Here is a 21,014-nt window from a genome sequence, read left to right as displayed (position 1 = left end):
GCTTATAGGGCCTGTTCTGGAGAGTCTGGAAGACATGCTAGAAAAAGCCCTTCACTGGGACCCGTTCCTTCTTGTACCATGTCCAGTGTGGCTAGCCCCTACATTTCATGTCACTCCCAGCCAAGCTGGTCATCTATCCTGCTGCACTAAAGAAACACCCAATGGGGAGATGACCAGGAGCTGTCTGAATAATGTCCACAAGTTTCTTCCCAACTTCCTGTCTGGGCAATTTACCAGCAAGTATCCATGGAATAGATTTGGCGCTTGGGATGCGGGAGGGGGCCAGAAAGAGGGAGGAAAGTAAATGCAACAAAAACCTAAAAGCCTGTGCTAATCATTAATTTCAAATTTTTGTGCAATCCATTCTCTCTGACAGGGAGGAAAGCCAGCTGACTGAAGTCTCACAAACTCATAGATGATGTGGGACTGAAAGAGGACCTTCAATATGTCCTGCCCAACCTTCTACCTGGCATACGGAATCCCCTCAGCAGGCTTCCTGATGGGGCCTGGAACACTTCCAGTGACAGAGGGCTCACCACCTCCAAAGCAACTTTTTCACAGCAGCTTATCTTGAGCCAAGATCTATCACCCAGAAACTCCTAACACTGATCTTGGTTCTTCCCCCAGCATGGCCTGAGTCCTCTGGGCTTGCAGTAATTCCCCACTCCACCTCTGGTGCAGGTGCTACTGAGACAGAAATAAACAGTGGCATCCAGGCAGACACTTGTAAATGGCATTAGGCTTGACTCTGGGCCTTCCAGAGAAACTGGTCACAGACCGACCGGGACCCAGAACAGACCTTTGGCTTTTCCTCACCTTCTGGTTACTGCTGACAGTTTAGATCTTGATTGGCCTCTTGAAATCTGATTCTACTCTGAGTTTCCAACTTGACCTCAGCAGCTGTTGGCTCTATTCTGGCATCCCTGGACCTAATCCTGCCTTGTTCTGTAGCTACAGAGGCTCCTGATCACTCACTGCTCCAGTCAGGAGCAGACTTCTCTGCCATCTGATGACAGGGCTTCCTCTGACTCATTCATGCCTCTGTGTGAATCTGAAGGCTCACGTTCTGGATAGACACAGGCACGCCAAGACACATGACTTGGTGAGTGGAAAGTTAGCAGGACCTTAGTGCTCCCACATGCTTTGCCCCTTGGCAGAGGACAACTTGCACAGCAGTGAGCACCAGCCCTGTCTGACATCGCCCTGATTGGCACTGACCACATAAGGGTCCAGGCTTTCCCCATAGGACCTGCTTGAACCCAGAGCTGACCTCCCTGCAGCCTTTAGTCCACATCACTGTCCAAGTCACCCCAAACTTGAGGTTCCTGAGAGCTAAAATCATCTCATTAATGCTCACTCGGCTCAATAAATGCCTACCAAGCCAAAAGACGAGTGACAAGAAGGAAAAAAGAAGAAACTCACTTTTCACCCCCTGGATAGCACCATAGGACCTTGGGTCAGTGAGCATTTGCTGGTAAGTCAGCCCCGCCTCTTCAGCAAGAGTTTCTTCACTCCACTGTTCCATCAAAATGCCCCCTTTTAAGGATTCCCTGTCCAGCACTTTCTGCTTCCACCTTGATGCACATTAAATCAACCTGGGCTGTTACTGCAGAGGAGAAGGCGGAGATGGTCCCCCCTTCCTAATGGAGAAGACACTCTTCCTTTGTAGATTTTCCCTTTCTCCTGCTGACCCAATGCACTTTTTGGCCTTGACCCTGCACAGACAGCTGTGCACAGACAGCTCCTCAAATAAGAATGAATGATCACTTGCCAGGGAATCAATGAGCCCAGAGAAGAGCCCTAAGAGGGAAGCAGGCATCCCAGTCCTGTGACATGGGTCAGACACACTTTAGTACCCACACTGCTGACTGCCCCTTCTTTGGCCCTCTACAGCTGACCTCTGACCTCAGCTGCCCACCCTTCCACCCCTCACCAACCCACCATGCCCCTGGCAGAGCACAGCGGAAGAACCCACTGATGCGGCACAGGAGGGCTGCTTTCCTGCAAATAGTGTTGGCTGCGCACAGAATTACACTGCCGAGGGGCAAGCAGAATGGATGGGGGAGTCTGACAGGCCCGGAGACCCCAGAGCAATTTCACTTGGTTTTGATTCATGGCTTGTCAAAGCACTAACCAAATATTCCATTTTCATTTTCGCCCTCCTCTCTCTCCCATTGACTGGCATCATAATTGAAAACTCTGGCATGAAGGGTTGGGGCCACCTTTATGCAGGGCCCTCAATTCCACCTGCTCAGAATGTCTTGCGCCTCAAAGAGGAGGACAGAGGGGAAAATCAGCAAACAGATGGTGTGGGGATTAGATTCACATGGGCCACCCTCGGACGACTCTGTTATCTCGGCTTGAGCAACCTGGGACTCTCCAGCCCTCTGCTCTCTGCCTTCTGAGCTTATTCCTGCTTGTTTGCTCAACTGTAAAAAGGATGCAGGGCCAGAAAGGTGGGCAGAGTTTGCAATCACTCTTTCCCTCCTTGTTTGAAGGCCTGCCAAGAGGCAAGCTGGCAAAAGGAGAGTTTTACAATAAAGGAGCAACCTGACTTGGGGAATTTTTAAATCTTCCTTTTCTCAAATAAATATCTCATAAAAGGCTAACCCAAATGATAGTAACACCTAACATTTATTTTTTTTATTTTATTTTTTAACTTTACAATATTGTATTGGTTTTGCCATATATCAAAATGAATCCGCCACAGGCATACATGTGTTCCCCATCCTGAACCTTCCTCCCTCCTCCCTCCCCATACCATCCCTCTGGGTCGTCCCAGTGCACCAGCCTCAAGCATCCAGTATCGCACATCGAACCTGGACTGGCGACTCGTTTCATATATGATATTATACATGGTTCAATGCGTTCTCCCAAATCATCCCACCCTCTCCCTCTCCCACAGAGTCCAAAAGACTGTTCTATACATCAGTGTCTCTTTTGCTGTCTCATATACAGGGTTATTGTTACCATCTTTCTAAATTCCATATATAGGCGTTAGTATACTGTATTGGTATTTTTCTTTCTGGCTTACTTCACTTTTTATAATAGGCTCCAGTTTCATCCACCTCATTAGAACTGATTCAAATGTATTCTTTTTAATGGCTGAGTAATACTCCATTGTGTATATGTACCACAGCTTTCTTATCCATTCATCTGCTGATGGACATCTAGGTTGCTTCCATGTCCTGGCTATTATAAACAGTGCTGCAATGAACATTGGGGTACACATGTCTCTTTCAATTCTGGTTTCCTCAATGTGTATGCCCAGCAGTGGGATTGCTGGATCATAAGGCAGTTCTATTTCCAGTTTTTTAAGGAATCTCCACACTGTTATCCATAGTGGCTGTACTAGTTTGCATTCCCACCAACAGTGTAAGAGGGTTCCCTTTTCTCCACACCCTCTCCAGCATTTATTGCTTGTAGACTTTTGGATCACAGCCATTCTGACTGGCATGAAATGGTACCTCATAGTGGTTTTGATTTGCATTTCTCTGATAATGAGTGATGTTGAGCATCTTTTCATGTGTTTGTTAGCCATCTGTATGTCTTCTTTGGAGAAATGTCTATTTAGCTCTTTGGCCCATTTTTTGATTGGGTCATTTATTTTTCTGGAATTGAGCTGTAGGAGTTGCTTGTATATTATTGAGACCTTACAACTTTGCAGGAGCTGTTCTAAAATTTTTACATAAATGATTTCATTTTATTTTTGTAAGAACACTATGTGCTAGGTACTATTACTTACTGCCACTTCTTAGATGGGGCGCTGATAACAAGGAATGCTAAGAAACTTGTTCGAGGTCAAACAGTTAAGAACTATTAAAGAACACGATTTCAATATACAGCCAGCCATCTTAATCTGTATGTCATGCTTCCCTGAGCTCAAAGATGGAGACCTAAAACAAACAGGTAGATAGAGAGATGATAGCAATAAATTAGATGATAGATGGATACATAGATAGAAAATAGATTCATATATATATATACATACATATATATATATATATATATATATATATGTATGTATGAGGGTGGTACAAGAATCCCAGTTGTCCTTGTCTGTTGGAGGTGGAATGGTTCAGCTACCCTAGGGTCCAGTTTGAAAAGGTGGGGAAGGAACAGAAAGAATTAAAGGGGCTGAAGTTCTGAGTCTGTGTCATCGGAATATGGTATATCTGTAGAAACAGGAGCTGTCCAGACCCTCTGTGCTCACTGCTGTGCTATGACCTGGCCAGGTCAGCAACTGACACAGGAGTGAAGCGCAGGCTGTGCAAGCCTCAGATGGACAACCAGGAGCCTGGACAAGTTGGAACGCCACCCAGTGGGGGCACTCTGGCCTGGGGTGGGAATGGGTGACTGGAAGGCAGAGTGGAAATCTAGGCAGGACCAGACTCGGGAACCCTGTGCATAGGGTTCCAAGGGAACAAGATACCACATCCAGTGCAACAAATGCTACTGTGAACAGACCTACAGTTGAGCTCCTGGAAGCACCCCAGGGCAGGACCCCAAATGTATTTTTATCAAGCACCTCAGGTGGTTCTGGTCATCAGACGGGCATGGAAACTTCAGAGGTAAAAATGTGAAGGTCTGAAAGAGCTTCATTCTTCCTTTTGCCACTCCCCGGTCTGCCTGCCCCAGCCATGTTTTCTGCCACTAGCAGGTGAGTGCAATACCAGCTCCTTCCTTGACCCACCCACACAGGCAGTCTGCTCACTCTCTGAGTTCAGGGCTTTAATAATTGGTTTCCCCAGAATCCCGAATCCGGCAAAGTTTAAATTTGAAATTTCTTGTGCTTTCTGCCACAGTCCTAGTGCCTGGCATGCAATCTGCCCCCAATTCTTAGAACATCGTGATGCGTGATTGAGCCCCATGATGCATCTACTGCCCTCTGCTGCCTGGATGCCTAGATGCCAGACACAGAGGCCACCTACTGCTAGCTCCAAGACAGAAGAGTTTTTCCCTTTGCCTGTCAGGAAGACCATGCCCTGAGTTATACTAATGTGTGCTGGTTGTTATTGTTGCTATAACTAATTTCCAAAACCTTAGTGACTTAATGTACAAATTTATTATCCTAAGGTTTTGGAGGTCAGAACTCTGAAGTGGGTCTTACTGGATTAAAATCAAGGTGTCAGCTGCTCTGCTTTCCTTCTGGAGGCTCTGCAGGAGGATCCTTGCTTTCCCTTTGCCAGCTTCTAGAGGCCCCCATATTCCTTGGCTTGTGGCCATGCACTGCTCTCACCTTTGCTCCCATTTTTATATTTGCTCTCCCCCTGACCCTCCTACCTTCTTCCTGTCATGATCCTTGTGATTATACTGGACCCATTCAGATGGTTCAGGATCACTGCCCCATCTAAATATCCTTAATTTAGTGCTTGCTTCAGCAGCACATATAATAAAATTGGAATGATACAGAAATTAGCATGGCCCCTGCACAAGTATGACATGGAAATTCATGAAGCGTTCCATATTTAAAAAAGAAAAAAGATCCTTAATCACAGCTGCAATGTCCCCTTTGCCACAGAAGGTGACATATGCACAGATTCTGAGGATTCGTTGTGGACATGTTCGTATTTTCTACCACGGGTTAATAACGTGCATATCACCTTGCCCTGGGTCAGCACATGAAGTAGAGGCCTAGGCTTTGAGAATGGGGCACACACTTGGGAAGGTTACCCTGCCCAGGAGCAGAGCCCAAGCTATTCCTGGACCGAGACTCCACCAAGTGAGACACCCAGGGAGGATGGGGGTGTGCTGTGAGGAGCAGATGTGTGCACATGCATGTACATACACACACCTGTGTGCACATGTGTATACATGGGTCAGAAAAGCAGTTATTTGAGGCTCTGAAGGCAGTAAGTGCTGAAAACAGCAATCCAGAGAAAGAGCAAGGAGAAGGCGGCTTGGCAGCATTCTCTAATTAAATGGCATGGAAGAACGTGCATCTCAAATTCCCAAGACTCCTCACTGCCGAATTCATTTCTCCATGGAAGCCGAAGAATTCAAGAATGCTCTAGTGCTCATTTCAGAAAAACAGGTCTGAGGAGAGCAAATTGCCTTCTGCTGTCTCGGGCTGCATTGGGAGGCGGACATGGTCAGCTGTTGCCTCCACAGCCTGACCCTCAGCCTCTGAACACAGATTTGCTGATCAGACCCCGAATAGCCCAGGCCTTTGCAAACAGGCTGTTTCGCTCAATGTGTGGAACATCTCTCTCTGAGCACACAGATGGGAAAGCCTCTGCAGGGGTGAGTCATTAATTCCTCCAGGCTCGGTGGAGGCCTCCAGGGCCCTGCAGGGATGAGGCCTGAGGACCACAGCAAGGGAGGAAAGCAGGAGCATCTCAGAGAGAAGGGACTCCACTCGCCACAGGCCCAACTCCAGGAGACGCCACTGACATCGTGGGGGCCTGGAGGGACAGAAGAGGCCTCTGTGAGGCCCATATAACACAGCTCTTTTTCTAGAGCCATCTGGTCAGGTTCCAGAGCAGGTGAGGTCCTGGCCCCAGCTCCAGAAGGGCGGCTGCAGGCTTCTCTGGGTCCCTGGTCTACCCAGCACTTGTGCAGTGAGAACAAAGACACCTCCTGAGGCTGTGATTTTCAATAATGCTTTCAAGAAAACATTCAAATAACCCAGCTGACAGCCTAAACCCATCTGGGAGCCTACAGGATGGAGTGGGGACAATCTTCATTCTGTTTCAAATGATAGTAAATGTATCATCTTTCATTTCTGAGGACTTTTGTTTATTGTTCTCTTTGTGACTTTTTCACATTTATGTCCACCATTTATCTCCTATTTTCCCATTAATTCTATTTCTTGCTTATCTTTCTCTCTCTGTCTCCCCTCCCCTTATTTCCTCTTCCTCAAATTCCACAATTTCATCTCAACTCTTGGAAATACCTCCTCTCCCAAGAGATTTCCCTCTTCTACTTCCAAACCATCCCCTAAATTCTTATTTTAATAAGCTCCCAACACTGATCTCCTTACAAATCATTCTTTGCCATTTTGCAATTGAACCAGTGTCTTGGTTAAAATGAAAATTTCCCAGGGCACACAATAAATAATAAAAAAAGAATAACATAATTGCAAGGGCTATGATTCTGAGCAGAAGGAAATAATGTGAAGCAGTTGAACTACATTTTGTGAATCTTATGATCAAAATGCAAAAATGAGGGGAGGTGGTAGGCAGGAGCTTGGCTCCAAAAGCCCTCGACAGTTCTGGCAACTCTGAACATTAACTTTGTTGAGGACACTGATCTTAGGAAAATAAACATCTCTTCTCACAGAGACCTACCCTTTGCAAGATGTTAGGAGTCAGTCTTGTAGAAAGAAGGAACCCAGTGTAAAAGAAGGCTTGCAAAGGAATTTTCTGGAGGTCCAGTGGCTAAGGCTCTGTACTTTCAAAGCAGGGGACATAATTTCCATCCATAATTGGGGAACAAAAATTCCACAAGCCACATGGCACAGCCAAAAAAGAAAAGTTTTGTGCAAAGTTAACAAATCCTTAGTGCCAGGCTCCATACTGCACATTGGGTTTCCAAAGGACAAACGCAGAACACCCCCTGCTCCTGTGGGCCTTGTCATCTTGTGGTGAAAGGATTAAGGAGCACTAGACTTTAAGGCTGGCACAGGCATGAACCCGAATTAGAGACATTCGATTGCAGCCCTGCCTCTGTCTATGTGATTTTCAGTGAGTTGCTTAACCTCTCCAGGCCTTGGTTTCCTTATCTGTAGAATGGGGGTAATAAGAGAATCTCCTATTGTTGTGAGATTGACAGGGTATTCACTCTATAGAGACCCAAGCCCAGCGGCTGGGCAGAGTGACCACTCCATTTTGAGTAACCCTATGTTGAGAATGAATAGGCCTTATAAACTAAAACATGAAGCCCTGTGGAGCCTGAAGGCAAGTTTTCAAGAAGGGTGATAAATTGAGGGGCATGGGATGTTACATAGGACCCTGCTGCCATCATTTAGTTACTCAGTCATGTCCGACTCTTTGCAATCCCATGGACTTGTAGCCCACTTGCTCCTCTGTCCATGGGATTTCCCAGACAAGAATACTGTCGTGGGTTGCCGTTTCCTTCTCTAGGGGATCTTCCCAACCCAGGGATCAGGCCCACATCTCCTGCACTGACAGGTTCATTCTTTACCACTGAGCCCCCAGGGAAGTCCCATGTAGTACCCTAGACACTGGCTAAAGCAAGACTGGAAAACTTCAACATGAGGTCTAACCCAGTGCCCTGCCCCAGTAGATAGTGAAACTTCCCCCACCCAGACAATGTGGTGGCGAGGGGACCTCTGCTGCTGAGGCTGTGACCAGAACCACCCCTAGGAGGTCTGAAGGATGCTGCTGTCCTGGTGTTTCATGTGGTACCATTTCACAGATGAAAAGCTGAGGCCCACAGGAAAGTGGCTCAAGGCCCTTCAAGGAAGCCAGCAAGATAGGGTGGACCTCTGCCCATTGTTTGGATGGATACGAACACATTTGAGGCAACAGGGGTGATGGGAGCCTCCTGGGTGAAGCTGAGGTGCTATTGCACACACAGCAAGAAGTTTTGGCCCCCTTGAGGGCACAGGGCACAGAAGGCTGTGTTCCTTAAGTGTTGATGGCTTTGTCTCCCCATGGTGTGGAGTTAACACAGATGCCATCGCAGAAGGCAGGAGGGAGGAGGGAAAAGTTGGGCCCTGGCTGCCCACGAGCCATCTATATACCTGCAGCAAGTCCCTTCTGCCCCTCTCAGCCTTGTCTCATCAGGATTGGCTTGAATTAGAACCAGAGTCTCACACTAATAGGCTTAGCTAGTGGGTGGTGCCTGCCTAGGGTCCCTTCCTCCTTCTTCTCTTCCTTTCCATGGCTCTTGAATACCCTTAATGGACCAGCTTGTCCTCTCCAGTCCATCTCAGGTTCTCCCATCTCAAATTCTCCCTCTTGTCAGCATCATGATCCATTGCCCACCTGGCCCCATATACATTTGAATTAGTAATCTTAGGAAAGATTTCCTCTAAGGTTTTACTACTCTAAAGGCAGTCTACAGACGAGTAGCACTGGCATTTCCCAGGATCGCAGACTCCCAGGCCCCTTTCCAGAACTGATGAAACAGAGTGTGCATTTATTTTAAATGATGCCTGTGCGGGCTGGTGCAGGGGTTCCCCTCTGAGATTCTTTGTAGCCCAATCTCATGTCCTGTCTGCCCTTCAGAACACACTGTGTACCCCTTCCATGCTTCTCCATGCTCCATCCCAAACTGGATCTTTCTGGGTACAAGTCTTGCTGACTTTCCACCAGAGGGTGAGGATACCTTCAGGAATTCTCTCTTATACTGATGATCTTAGCTTCATCTTCAGAAAGATCCCTTTTCATGTTCAGTGCCTCAAAGATGGGCAGTTCAGCCCCTACAGTATTCACAGGCTTGGTACCCTCATGGAAAACTAGTGAAGCTAGAGAGAAATGCAGACACGGCAAATTTTCATCCTGCTGAAACATAATCAGCTTTTGCTTCTGCAGCAATTAGCATAATATTACCGATAATGTTTTACATGGCAATTTTGCTGTAAACATTTGTGCTAATTTGCCATGACCTAATTATTTTATGACATACAATTACGAAGTATTTTTCAAGTCGAAATATTTTTGTTTTATGTTTCTATAATCCTTTCCTAGGAAAAAAATTAAGAAATCAGCACACCCACAACTTGAAACACACAATGCTCTCTTAGCTGTTGTTTGTGACACTTTACTTCGCTAAGCTGGGAGGAATTCCCCAGTGCTGGAGCGCTGGTGATGCTGCATTCACTCATGACTAATTTGAATTGGGCGTCATTGAATCTGCCTACTCCATTATTACACAGCGAGATTGTCAGCTCTACACTCTCAGCCTCCTTCCAACACCCACTCACTCCCAAACATGCAAACACTCCAAATTGGGCAGTGGGGAGGTGGCAAATGCTTGCAGTGTGAGAAAGGGGCTGGGTTTCCTTTTGAATGAATGTTAAAGCTTTGGTTAAAAGGAGAGCATGAGCATTGCATTATCCTCCCCACAGACAGGTTCTTAACTGCCTCCTCAAATCCACAAATGCTGAAGGGAACAGCCCCACCATCCCCTGAGTTCTGAATGACTGGGAGGACGGAGATGCTGTTCTGGTCACTGGGACAACAGTCTCAGTATCAACCCAGCCTGTGGGCGACAGCTGTCACCCTCCCCAGAGCAGGCCTGAGGAGCAGTAGGTAATAAGGCTCCAGATCTTCAGTGGACAGTCATACCTGCCTGACCTCAGACTCCTGGATGGACCAAGGGAGATGGCCAGTCTGTGGAAGGTTGGCTGCGCCCATCCATTGAGGCAGGTCCCCCAGACAGGGTTCTGAGGCCAAGCCAGAGAACATACCAAGCCTCAGACTCCAGTCATCCCTGGAGGGGCTAAACTCTCAGAGAACTGGACCACATAAGGAGGGCCAGAGGCCAGAAAGCAGGAATGAGGAGGACTTTAAGTTCCGCAAAGTCAGAAGGCAGTAGGGTGAGGTAAGGGGGTGACCACAGTGGGCACTGCCAGGAAGAGGCACAGAGGTATGCCCATGGAGGGGCTCCTCTAGGACACACTTCACTGATGTGGGTTCATGCCATGCCCAAGCATCCTGGGTTAGACCCTGGACCCTGAATCTGGATTCAAATCCTGGCTCCAACCCACTTACTCAAGGTGCAGATGGAGTAAATTCTTTTTTTCTTAACATTAGCATTTTATTTTATTTTTTAATATAAATTTATTTATTTTAATTGGAGGCTAATTACTTTACAATATTGTATTGGTTTTGCCATACATCAACATGAATCTGCCACAGCTGTACACATGTTCCCCATCCTGAATCCCCCTCCCACCTCCCTCCCCATACCATCCCTCTGGGTCATCCCAGTGCACCAGCCCCAAGCATCCTGTATCATGCATCGAGCCTGGTCTGGCAATTCTTAACATCCCTGTTCTTCAGTTACCTCTTCTGAAATGAAAAGAATAATATTTCCTACAGTCTAAGATTTTGTAAAGATTGAATTAATATTTTTAAAACCTCTGGAACAGGCACTACATTTGTTTTAGTAAATAAAATTTCTTCTTTCAGCTTTTAACCAAGACAAGAACAGAAGCTGCAAGGAACATGCTCCCATCAGACCAAAAGAGGAGAGTAGCAATGTAGGTCAACTTCTTTAGTGATTATTGAACTGAAGATCATTAAACATTTGTTGCAATAAATATTTTTGATTGAAAGGATGGAACATTTACAGAGCACATACTCTGTGTTAGGCCCTGACCAGGTCCTGGGGGAATACAAACACAAAAAAACAAAGCTCCAGCCTTGAAGAACCCACAGTCAGCAGAAGTAGACATGCAAACTAATAGTTGCGTGAAAAAAAATAAAACTGTGTACAGACAGGTCACAAAAGAGGAAATAGGGCTAGCACAGAAATCTGTGGTTTCCATATCCACCAATTCACATTTGTAACCATAGATTTTAAGGGATTTCAGAGATTTTAATCAGCTTAATCAAAGTATGCTTTATGATCCATAAAATTCACTAACTTAAAGCACACAACATAATCAACTTTACAAACATATATAGTCACATGCTGCTGCTGCTAAGTCATTTCAGTCGTGTCCGACTCTGTGTGACCCCATAGATGGCAGCCCACCAGGCTCCACCATCCCTGGGATTCTCCAGGCAAGAACACTGGAGTGGGTTGCCATTTCCTTCTCCAATGCATGAAAATGAAAAGTGAAAGTGAAGTCACTCAGTCGTGTCCGACTCTTCGAGACCCCATGGACTGCAGCCTACCAAGCTCCTACATCCATAGGATTTTCCAGGCAAGAGTACTGGAGTGGGGTGCCATCGCCTTCTCCGATATAGGCACATAAGTACCATCATAATCACAATATAGAACACTTGCATCACCCCAAAACGTCCCTCATACTCCTTCATAGTCACTTTCTCTAACCACAGCCCTGGCAACTTCTGATCTTCTTTCTGTCGCTACAGTTTGGCTTTTTCTACAATCTTCTACAAGTTGGATCACACACTGTATGCTCATACAGCATAATGTTTTGGGGATTCGTTCATGCTATTGTGTGTGGCAATAGTTTGTTCCTTTCTATTGCTGAGTAGAATTCCATTGTGTGGATGCGCCCTGGTGTTCATTTACTGGATGATAGACATTTAGACACCTTCTAATTTTTGGATAGTACAGAGAAAGCTATTATAAACATTAACATAAAAGACTTTAAAAGGGCATATGTCTTCATTTCTTTTGAATAAATGCCTAGGAGTAGGAGTGCTACTCTTACAATAGGTCATATTGTGAGTGTTTATTTAATTTTTTCATTTAAAAAAAATTTTTATTGGAGTTTAGTTGCTTTACAATGCTGTGTTACTTTCTACTGCACAGTGAATAACCCCTATTTTTTTTATTTCGTTTCCATTTAGGTCACCACAGAGCATTTAGTAGAGTTCTCTGTGCTATACAGTAGATTCTCATCAGTTATCTATTTCATACACAGTATCAATAGTGTATTGGAGAAGGAAATGGCCACCCACTCCAGTATTCTTGCATGGAAAATTCCATGGACAGAAGAACCTGGTGGGCTACAGTCCAATGGAGTCACAAAGAGTTGACCACGACTGAGCACATAAGCACATTAGTAATGTATATATGTAAATCCCAATCTCCCAATTCATCCTGCTCCTCCTATCCCTCTTGGTATCCATACATTTGTTTTCTAAAACTGTGTCTCTATTTCTGCTTTGTAAATAAGATTGTCTATACCAATTTTTCAGATTCCACACATATGTGTTAATATACGATATTTTTTTTTCTCTTCACTCTCTAGGTCACATCTCCACAAAAGTTTCATTCTTTTTTATGGCTGAATAATATTTCACTGTATATATGTACCATGCTTTCTTTATCCATTCCTCTGGTGATGGACATTTAAGCTGCTTCCATGTCCTGGCTATTGTAATTAGGGCTGTAATGGACACTGGGCACATGTATCTTTTTGCATTATGGTCTTCTCTGGGTATATGCCATTAGTGTGATTGCTGGATCGCATGGTACTTATATGTTTAGATTTTTAAGGAACCTCCATACTGTTCCCCATAATGGCTGTGCCAATTTACATTCCCGCCAACAGTGGAAGAGGGTTCCCATTTCTCCACACCATCTTCAGCACTTATTATTTGTAGACTTTGTGATGATGGCCATTCTGACCAGTGTGAGGTGATACCTCACTGTACTTTTAATTTGGATTTCTCTAGTAATTAGTGAGGTTGATCAACTTTTCATGTGTTTGTTGACTCTCTGTATTTCTTCTTTGGAGAAATGTCTATTTAGGTATTCTGCCCATTTTTTGATTGGCTTGTTGTTTTTTTCTTTTGATATTGGGTAGCATGAGTTGTTTGCATATTTTGGAGATGAATCCTTTGTCAGTTGCTCCATTTTCAAATACTTTCTGCCATTCTGTAATTTTATAATAAATTACCAAACTGTTTTCCAAAATGACTGTACTATTTTGCAAGCTGCCAGCAGTGAATGAGAACTCCAGTTGTCCTCTATCCTTACCAGTACTTGGAAGGGTCAGTATCTTTCATTTTAGTCATTTTCATAAATGTGTTGTGACATCTCCTTGTGGTTTTGATTTATAGTTACTAATTATGTTTAGCATATTTTCCATGTGCCTCTTTGGTGAAATAGCTGTTCCAATATTTTGCTTATTCTTAAATCAGTTTATTTGTCTTCCTACTATTAGATGGTGAGAGTTTTTAATATATTCTGAATATATGTACTTTATCAAATATCAGTTTGGGATTTCTCCGAGTCTATGGCTTGCCTATTCATTCTGTTAATATTGAGTTTCAAAGGAAAAAGTTTATAATGCTGAAGAAGTCCAATTTAATTTTATGATTCATGCTTTTTATGCCAGAGTGTAACTCAAGGTTAGATATTTTCTCTTGTTTTCTTCTAAAAGTTTTATAGTTTTAGCTCCAACATTTAAATCCCTGGTGCATCTTGAATTAATGTTCATATATAAGTTAAGGGTCAAGATTAATTGTTTTGCATATGGATACTCAGTTGTTCCAAGATCATTTATTTTAAAAGACTATTCTTTCTCCATTGAATTAACACTTTTGTTGACAACTAAGTATGTGTGGGATTCTTTTTTAACTCTCTTGTGTTTCACTGATCTGTACACCTCTTCTTCTACAATACCCCATCATCTTGATTACATAGCTTTCTAGCAAGCTTTGAAATCATATAAGTCTTTAATTGTGTTCTATTTCAAAATGTTTTGGTTGTTCTAGGTCCTTTGCCTTTTCATATAAATTTTAGAATCAACTTGACAATTTCAACAAAAAGTCTGCTGGAATTTTGATAGGGATTTTGTTGAATCAATGGGTCAATTTGGCAATAATTAACATTTTAACAATATTATGTCTTTTGGCCCCTGAATATGATTATTATCATAAATTTTAGTGACTTCATAACAAAGATGGTATGTAACTTACTCAACCATTCCCTCTTGTTGGATCTTTGTATTATTTTCAAGTTTTCATTTTTTTAATAATGCTTTGTTGATATCGTGTTAAGTGAAAGAAGCAGGGTACAACATGACATAAAGGTCATAATTATAAAATATATGTGTACATGGACATATATACACAAACATATTAAATAGATATAGGAATGAAATAGAAGGAAAATATTGAAAATAACTGATCAGGGAGGTATATTACAGCTGATTTATTTTTCCCTCTCTGCTTTCTAAATGTATTGTGATACAAGTATGCAACTCACCTGGGGCTTCCCAGGTGGTACTACTGGTAAAGAACCTGACTGCCAGTGAGGGAGACATACGAGATGCAGGTTTGATCCCTGGGTCAGGAAGACCTCTGGAGGAGGGCATGGCAACCCACTCCAGTATTCTTGCCTGGAGAATCCCATGGACAGAGGAGCTTGGCAAGCTATAGTACAGAGAGCTAGACTTGACCTCACACACACACATGCATGCAACTCATATGGAAATAAGCATGTAGCTTTCAGGAAATAGAAATCAGAATCTGCATGACAAAAAGGTAGCACCTGAGCAGGATCTGAAAGGAAGCAGTTTTCCAGGTTAATGGCAGGAGATGAGGGAAAGGGTAAATGCCAGGCCAAAGGAACAACATGAACAAGGGCACAGCAGCATAAAAGAGGGCAGCATGTGAAGGGAACCCAGTGATTCTGTGTTAGCTATATAGGATGGATCAGAGCATGAAGTCTCCACATTATGAAGTTCCCCTATATACGAATATAGGAACTTTGAGTTTTATCTTACCAAGTACCGAGGAATCAACAAAGTTTTGAACTGGGCAGTGAGCCTGTGTGCTGTGCTGTGATTAGTCACTCAGTTGTGCAACACCTTTGTCATCCAACTCTTTGTGACCCCATAGACTGTAGCCCACCAGGCTCCTTTGTTCATGGGGATTCTCCAGGCAAGTATACTGGAGTGGGTTGCCTTGTCCTCCTCCAGGGGATCTACTCAGCCCAGGGATCGAACCAAGTTCTCCCACATTGCAGTTGGATTATTTATCATCTGAGCCACCAGGGAAGTCTATGAATGCTGGAGTGGGTAGCCTATCCCTTCTTCAGGGGGTCTTCCTGACCCAGGAATTGAACCGGGGTCTCCTGCATTGCAGGTGGATTCTTTACCAGCTGAGCTACCAGGAAAGCCTGGACAGTGAGCCAAACAGGCTTGTATCTTAAAATAATCACTCAGTGAGCAGCAAAGTGGAGAGGTTAGAATGACTGAACTGTGTAGGCCAGTGATCAGTTGGAGATTCTTACAGAAGCATGGAGTCAAGATGAGAGGTCCCTGGACTCAGGAAGTGACTGTGGAGGTGGAGACAAGGTGCAGACTCTACAGGCCCTGCAGATGGACTGGCCCTGCCACTTACTAAAATGAAGCGACTGTGACTGGGGACAGGGGCAGGTTTATGAATCAGAAATTCAAGATTATTCAACATTAGCTTGAGATGTCTCTTAGGAATTCAAGTGCAAAGGTCAAGGAGGTAGTTGGATACTTGAATCTATGGCTTAGAAGCCAACTTTAGGCTTAATTGTGTAAAGGTGGGAGTCATCAGAATAAAAATGTTATTTAAATCCTAGGGCCTGATGGGCTCTGTTCTAGTTACCTAATTCTATGTAATAAGCCACCCATAACTTCAGAGTATAAAATAAAAATTGTTGATATACTGAGTTCTGTAGAACAGGAATTCAGGAAAAGTGTAGCAAAAATAGCATACATTTCAAAGAAAACAACAGCAAGTATCAGTGAAACTAAAAGCTGGTTGTTTGAGAAAATAAACAAAATTGATAAACCTTTGACCAGACTCATTCAAGGAAAAACAGGAGAGGAATCAAATCAACAAAATTAGAAATGAAAAAAGAGGAATTACAGCTGATGCCACAGAAATACAAAGGATCATAAAAAACTACTACAAGCATACTATAGGGCCTACTACAGGGCAAGAAGATGGACAAGATGGAAGAAATGGACAAATTCTTAGAAAGGTACAAACTTCCAAGGCTGAACTAGGAAGAAATAGAAAATATAGACAAATCAGTCACAAGTAATGAAATTGAAAATGTAATTAAGAATCTTCCAACAAACAAAAGTCCAGGTCACAAGCAAATTCTATCAAATATTCTAGAGAACAGCTAATACCTATCCTTCTTAAAGTCTTTCAAAAAAGTTCAGAGGAAGGAACACTCCCAAGCTCATTCTACAAGGCCACCATCACCCTGATACCAAAATCAGACAAAGATAGAATAAAAAGAAAGAAAGAAAATTATAGGCCAGTAGCACTGATGAACATAGACACAAAGATCCTCAACAAAATGCTAGTAAACAGAATCCAACAACACTTAAAAAGGGTTCATACACCATTATTAAGTGGGATTTATCACCGGAGAAGGCAATGGCACTCCACTCCAGTACTCTTGCCTGGAAAATCCCATGGACGGAGGAGCCTGGTGGGCCGAAGTCCATGGGGTCGCTAAGAGTTGGACAAGACTCAGCGACTTCACTTTCACTTTTCACCTTCCTGCATTGGAGAAGGAAATGGCAACCCACTCCAGTGTTCTTGCCTGGAGAATTCCGGGGATGGTGGAGCCTGGTGGGCTGCCATCTATGGGGTCACAGAGTCAGACACGACTGAAGCAACTTAGCAGCAGTAGCAGCAGCATCACAGGAATTCAAAGATTTTCCTTATACACAAATCAATGTGTACACAATATTAACAAATTAAAAACCATATGATCATCTCAATAGATGCAGAAAAAGCTTTCAACAAAATTCAACACCCATTTATGATAAAAACTCTCTAGAAAGTGGGCTAGAGAGAACTTACCTGAACATAATAAAGACCATATATGACAAACCCACAACAAATGTTATTCTCAATAGTAAAAAGCTGAAAGCATTTCCTCTAAGATTAGGAACAAGGCAAAGCTGCCCACTCTCTGTTATTCAACATACTTTTGGAAGTCCTGGTCACAGTAGTTAGAGACAAAAAGAAATAAAAGAATCCAAATTGGAAAACAATAAGTAAAACTGCCGCTGTTTGCCGATGACATGATACTATACATAGAATATCCTAAAGATGCCACCAGAAAACTACAAGAGCTTATTGATGAATTTGCTAAAATTGAAAAATAAAAAATTAATACATAGAAATATCTTGCATTTCTATATGCTAACAATGAAAAACCAGAAAGAGAAATTAAGGAAACAACACTTACCATTGCAACAAAAAGAATAAAATAACTAGGAATATACCTACATAAGAAGCAAAAGACCTGTACTCAGAAAACTGTAAGATACTGATGAAAGAAATAAAAAATGACACAAATAGATGGAGAGATATATCATGTTTTTGGACTGGAAGAATCAATATTGTGGAAATGACTATACTACCCAAAACAATACACCAACTCAATGCAATTTGTATCAAATTACCAATGGCATTTTTCACAACACTAGGACAAAAAAAAAATGTATAATTTGTATAGAAATACAAAAGACCCCAAATAGCCAAAGAAATCTTGAGAAACAAAAGCAGAACTGGAGGAATCAGGCTCCCTGACTTCAGACTATACTACAAAGCTATGGTAAGCAAGACAGTATGGTACTGGTACAAGAACAGAAATATAGATCAATGGAACAAGATAGAAAGCCTAGTTATAAACCCACACACCTATGGTCACCTAATCTAATGACAAACATCTATGACAAAAATATACAATGGAAAAATACAGTTTCTTCAATAAGTGGTCCTGGGAAAACTGGACAGCTACATGTAAAAAAAATGAAACTTGAGCACTCCCTAATTCCATGCAGCTGCTAAGTCTCATCAGTCATGTCCAACTCTGTGTGACCCCACAGACAGCGGCCCACCAGACTCCCGTCCCTGGGATTCTCCAAGCAAGAATACTGGAGTGGGTTTCGATTTCCTTCTCCAGTGCATTAAAGTGAAAAGTGAAAGTAAAGTTACTCAGTTGTGTCTGACTCTTTTCGACCCCATGGATTATAGCCTACTTGGGTCCTCTGTCCATGGGATTTTCCAGGCAAGAGTACTGGAGTGGGTTGCCATTGCCTTCTCCACCCTAATTCCATAGACAAAAATAAACTCAAAATGGGTTAAAGACTTAATGTAAGGCTGGGCACTATAAAATTCTTAAAGGAAAACATAGAACACTCTTTGACATAAATTGCAGCAAGATTTTTTGATCCACCTTCTAGTGTAATAAAAGCAATAATAAACAAATGGCACCTAATTAAACTTACAAGCTTTTGCACGCAAAGGAAACCAAAAGTAAAACAAAAAGACAGCCCTCAGAATGGGAGAAAATATTTGCAAATGAAACAACTGACAAGGGATTAATCTCAAAAATATACAAACATCTCACACAACACAATATCAAAAAACAGAAATAACCCATTCAAAAACTGAGCAGAAGATCAAAATAGACATTTCTCCAAAGAAGATACATAGATGGAAAACAGGCAAATAAAAAGATAATCAACATCACTAATTATTCTGTTCAGTTCAGTTCAGTCACTCAGTCGTGTTCGACTCTTTGTGACCCCATGAATTGCAGCATGCCAGGTCTCCCTGTCCATCACCATCTCCCCAAGTTCACTCAAACTCACATCCATCGAGTCGGTGATGCCATCCAGCCATCTCATCCTCTGTCTTCCCCTTCTCCTCCTGCCCCCAATCCCTCCCAGCATCAGAGTCTTTTCCAATGAGTCAACTCTTCGCATGAGGTGGCCAAAGTACTGGAGTTTCAGCTTTAGTATCATTCCTTCCAAAGAACATCCAGGGCTGATCTCTTTTAGAATGGACTGGTTGGACCTCCTTGCAGTCCAAGTGACTCTCAAGAGTCTTCTCCAACACGACAGTTCAAAAGCATCAATTCTTCGGCACTCAGCTTTCTTCACAGTCCAACTCTTGCATCCATACATGACCACGGGAAAAACAATAGCCTTGACTCATTATTAGAGAAATGCAAATCAAAGCTAAAATGAGGCTTTGCTTCACACTGATCAGAATGACTATCATCAGAAAATCTACAAACAATAAGTGCTAGAAAGGGTGTACCCTCCTATACTGTTGGTGGGAATGTAAATTGGTACAGTGACTATGGAGAACAGTATGGAAATTCTGTAAAAACTAGAAATAGAACTTACCATATGATCCAGCAATTGCACTTCTGGACATATATATGGAGGCAACTCTAATTCAAAAAGATACACGCACCCCAGTGTTCACCACGGCACTATTTACAATAGCCAGGACACGGATACAGCCTAAACAAAATAGTGCCATTTGCATCACCATGGATGGACGTAGAGTTTGCCATTGAGTGAATTAAGTCAGACACAGACAAATATCAGATGATATCAGTTATAGGTGAAATCTAAAAAAAAAAAAAAAAAGAAAAGTGTACAAATAAACTTATTTACAAAACAGAGGTAGAGTCATGGATGTAGAAGACAAACTTTGGTTATCAGAGAATGGGATAGGGGTGTGCAGTTGAGAGAGGTTGACATATGCACACTACTATATATAAAACCAGATCACATTAGTCGCTCAGTCGTGTCCAACTCTTTGCGACCCCATGAATTGCAGCACTCCCTGTCCATCACCAACTCCCGGAGTTCACTCAGACTCACGTCCACTGAGTCAGTGATGCCATCCAGCCATCTCATCCTCTGTCCTCCCCTTCTCCTCCTGCCCCCAATCCCTCCCAGCATCAGAGTCTTTTCCAATGAGTCAACTCTTCACATGAGGTGGCCAAAGTACTGGAGTTTCAGCTTTAGCATCATTCCTTCCAAAGAAATCCCAGGGCTGATCTCCTTCAGAATGGACTGGTTGGATCTCCTTGCAGTCCAAGGGACTCTCAAGAGTCTTCTCCAACACCACAGTTCAAAAGCATCAATTCTTCCGCACTCAGCTTTCTTCACAGTCCAACTCTTACATCCATACATGACCACAGGAAAAACCATAGCCTTGACTAGACGAAGCTTTGTTGGCAAAGTAATGTCTCTGCTTTTGAATATGCTGTCTAGGTTGGTCATAACTTTCCTTCCAAGGAGTAAGTGTCTTTTAATTTCATGGCTGCAGTCACCATCTGCAGTGATTTTGGAGCCCAGAAAAATAAAGTCTGACACTGTTTCCACTGTTTCCCCATCTATTTCCCATGAAGTGGTGGGACCAGATGCCATGATCTTCGTTTTATGAATGTTGAGCTTTAAGCCAACTTTTTCACTCTCCTCTGTCACTTTCATCAAGAGGCTTTTGAGTTCCTCTTCACTTTCTGCCATAAGGGTGGTGTCATCTGCATATCTGAGGTTATTGATATTTCTCCCGGCAATCTTGACTCCAGCTTGTGTTTCTTCCAGTCCAGTGTTTCTCATGATGTACTCTGCATATAAGTTA

At 43.1% G+C, this 21,014-nt stretch overlaps 1 non-coding gene across 1 annotated transcript; it reads left to right on the top strand.

Moving 5' to 3' along the window:
• The first annotated feature begins 5,368 nt into the window (after positions 1 to 5,368).
• On the top strand, positions 5,369 to 5,472 carry LOC133255043 (U6 spliceosomal RNA). The gene has a single exon (XR_009738846.1). It is a non-coding gene; the product is annotated as a U6 spliceosomal RNA (small nuclear RNA).
• Positions 5,473 to 21,014: the final 15,542 nt, after the last annotated feature.

Source organism: Bos javanicus, chromosome 1, assembly GCF_032452875.1.
Source record: "Bos javanicus breed banteng chromosome 1, ARS-OSU_banteng_1.0, whole genome shotgun sequence".
In the NCBI taxonomy this organism is placed as follows: Eukaryota; Metazoa; Chordata; class Mammalia; order Artiodactyla; family Bovidae; genus Bos; species Bos javanicus.
Note: the sequence above shows the minus strand (reverse complement) of the source record. Positions and strands in the feature narration are given on the sequence as shown.